A 3,703-nucleotide genomic window follows, 5' to 3' on the forward strand; every position below is an offset into this window, starting at 1 on the left:
CACTCTCCACTAATAGAGAGCAAGTTCTGTGGAGGTTTCTAATCCTTTCTGCCAAAGAAGAGAAGAGAATCACTCAGGTAGCCCAACCTCATTCAGGAGTTAAAATCACTTGGAATGTTTTGTGGTGTGTTTGGGGCTTTTTAAAAATATCACTTGCTGAAGATTACTGCTCTCAAGGGAAATCAAAACAACTCAAGATTTAAAAAAATAAATAAATAAAAAATAAAAAATAAAAAAGACTCCCCATCCACAACTCAAACAGGATATTCTTCTCAACTCAGATAACTCTTGATCTAAGTGTATTACAAGAAACCTGCTTTAATCCCTCAAAGCAATGGTGTTATAGATAAGTAGCGGTAACTGAGGTGGCTTAAATTCCAGAAATGTACAAAAGATTTGGTTGGGAACAAAACTGAAAAAGAAAGAAAGCTCAATCTGCATTGCTGTGACTTGAAGAGGTAAAATTAGAGCAGTAAAAATGCAAAGAATGACCCCTAAAAAAGAAATAGCCATAAAAGTCCAGAATTGTCTTATGGTCGTATAGGCTGCTTACAGTGTGTGCCTGAATTGTCTGTTTTAGGGGTGTGTTTGTATAAGAAATCTGGATCTGATGAAATTCATTTGAAAATTTATTTATACATTTTACTGTGATATTACAGCATTCTGAAGCTTTATTTCACAAATGATTTTCTTTCCCTTTTTATAATTTTCGAGTTCCAATATTTTCTCCGTTTAGTCCTTTTCCCTAAAATATCAGTTTACTTAAATACAATTAGACAGACTTTATTCTTTTTCCTTCTGTGAGTAATTATCATATTTTCACAATTTGGGTATTAATTTTGATCTACTTTCTGACATCCCAGTTAACATACTGCAAATCCCTCCACCCTCCTTTCTCCACTAAAGCTCTCTATTGCAATGGTGATTTCTTTCATGATGGCCTCCTCCATTTATCCAAAATATGCTCAAAATGCTCTTTTACTTTTTAGAGAGTGCCTTCTTTTTTTAGAGGCAATGCTTATTATTATATACATACAAATAGTTGTAATAAACACAAATAGTTAATAGTTAAACATTCAAAAGGTATAAAACAGTACACTACAGTGAAAAAAACCTTGTCTCTTACCTACCTCCCCCAGAAGTAAATACTGGTACTGGGTTTTTGTTAATTTCTCTAGAGATACTTGGCATACAAAAGTCAAAGCACACACAGGTAGCCCCTCCGTCCCCCACCACCAATGGCAATATGTTATACACACTGTTCTGCAGTTTTCTTTCTTCACTTAATGTATACTAGAGATTCTTCTGTAACAATGCATATAATCTTCCTCGTTCTTTTTCGCAGCTGCTTATTATTCCATTCTATGGATGTTCCATAACTTACTTAAACAGTTTGGAACACATTTGTTCCAAACACTTTTCTGTCAGTGGCTTGTTCCTTTTCAGGTTGTTTCTATGACTCTATCTTGGGTACTGCTGAATATGTGATTTTAATTGCAACATGGAAGGCTCTTGAACAAATTAAATTTTATTTTCTAAACATTTGAAAATTTTAAAAAATTACCCAAAGCAATATGGGTTTCTAGTTTTCAAAAGACCAGCATTATTAAAGTTGTGTGATACCAAGACTTTCAGTTACTTCCTCTCAGTTTTATCATCAATCTCACCTAGATCGTATTATGATCTAACTGCTTAAACATTTAAAATTCGGTTGTTTATTGACTTCCCTATGTGGGTTAACATAGGATACTGATTGAGAATTTCTTTCTAATAGCTGATATTGACTTTAATTCTCTTAACCTGCAAAATATTAGATATTGCTTTATACCCCTTTAATTGAATACCAATTCAACATGCTATCTCATATATGACTAAAGATTCAAATTAGGGAAATTGGAATTTCTCGTTGACCTCAACTATTTTGAAGAGCTGGGCAAGCTATAGGGCCTGACCACTGATTACGCTCCAATTGCTGAGAGGTCCAAGAGATGGAGATCTTGAGATATTATAGATTAAATCTCCTGGGTTGTGCCACATATCTGCTAAGATTGGTCATGTTTAAGGAATGCGTGAGCACTTGGGCAAATTTCCTCTCTACCTCTTGGTGGCTTCATAGCACTTGGGGGCCCATGCCCTTGCCAAGTGAGGATTTGAACTCTTTGTCTTGCCAGGGCTGATATTTATGCAATTATTATTTGGTTCTACTCTCAGACTGACTTCAGTTTTAGTTTTGTTTGTTTTTTTTTTTTAACACCTATAGCATCTGGTATTCCTTGGTGGTCTCCCATCCAAGTACTAACCAGGCTCGGCCCTGCTTAGCTTTCAAGATCAGACGGGATTGGGTACATTCAGGGTGCATGGCCATAGACCAGTTTCAGCTTTTTAATTTGTCCATTTTGCTCCTAATTCATAACCTTCCGTCACAGATGTGAGGTTTAGCTTCTTTTGGCTTACTCTTTTACTGGGAAACTCTTCTAGCATAAAGCCTGTCATTTGTTGTGAAGGATCGCTGGTGTTAAAGCAAGAGTTGGTGGCCCAATTGCCATTGTCCTGTGTTAGGAGCAGGTGGTCTCTCTAAGCACTATGTGTTTGGAAACTCTGACCAGAGTTTGTGCTGCTAAAGGAAGGGCTCAAGCAGCATTCCTTGTTTCCAGATCAATCTATTGAACTTGGGAAGATCACTAAGGGCTGGCTTGGGCTTCTTCCTACTTTTCTCTCCATGATGGATTTTAAATGTAGGAGATTTTCCTCATTCATTTCTCCATTTGTGTTTGAAGCAGTTGCTGTAAGAAAGGAGATAAAACACATTATACAAAATATATACTTTTTTAGAAGTAGTGACACAGATTCTCAAAGAATAACAGTTAAATTTTGGTCCAAAAGCTATAATTGAGCTTTACCTACTATGTGTATGTGTGTATATACACTTTTTTTTTTTATAAAAGTAAATCCCACCCCCAAAATCGAATAAGACCTATCCTTATCCCAGTCACATTCAAACTTTTGTTTATATTTAAGAACTGAACACAACTCACCATCTGTTCGAAATAATGTAATTGAATGATACTCCGGAAAAGTTACCTTTTGTGTTTTTCACGTTTTTAACAGGACCCAAAACCTAAGGTAAATTATATCCTGTGATTCACTCAGTGTAATGAATGTCTCAAATGAAAAACTTTACCTGAAGTTAGGAATTCTTAAATGGTAATATTAATTAAAGAATCAGAAATAAGAATTTTATATTTGACCTGGTACTTTGTTTCAGAACTGAAGATACTTAAAAGAATTCTTTTCCAGAACTTATCATTCCTTTCTTTAAAAAAAAAAAACGAACGAACTCTTAAGGTCATATTTTATATATAGTTTATCTCAGTGGTGACCTTATTTTTATGTATGTATGTGATTATTTAAAGAAATCCCCATGTAATCATGACAATTTCACATGGTTTCGTGGTTCCATTCATCTTTGAGTTTGATATCTTCCATCATCTGTTGCTAAATTACTCAGTCTTCTGACTGATGAGGATCAGAAAAATCACAAATTCTGATGCCATATAGCAATACAGGGATTTATCTTAGATCCTAATGATGATGGCGTGCTCTACATTTTGTTTAAAATCTCTTTGACTACCACCTACTAACATGAAGAAGGCTATGTCAGACTAATGATAGCATTGCTTCACTGACAAATCTGGAAATATGT

General features: G+C 35.0%; 1 pseudogene; it reads right to left on the reverse strand.

Annotated features, from left to right (window-relative positions):
* Positions 1–2,251: 2,251 nt before the first annotated feature.
* Positions 2,252–2,369, reverse strand: LOC112474156 (annotated as a pseudogene).
* Positions 2,370–3,703: the final 1,334 nt, after the last annotated feature.

The sequence above is a fragment of the Pteropus alecto genome, unplaced genomic scaffold (genome assembly GCF_000325575.1).
Source record: "Pteropus alecto unplaced genomic scaffold, ASM32557v1 scaffold88, whole genome shotgun sequence".
NCBI lineage: Eukaryota > Metazoa > Chordata > Mammalia > Chiroptera > Pteropodidae > Pteropus > Pteropus alecto.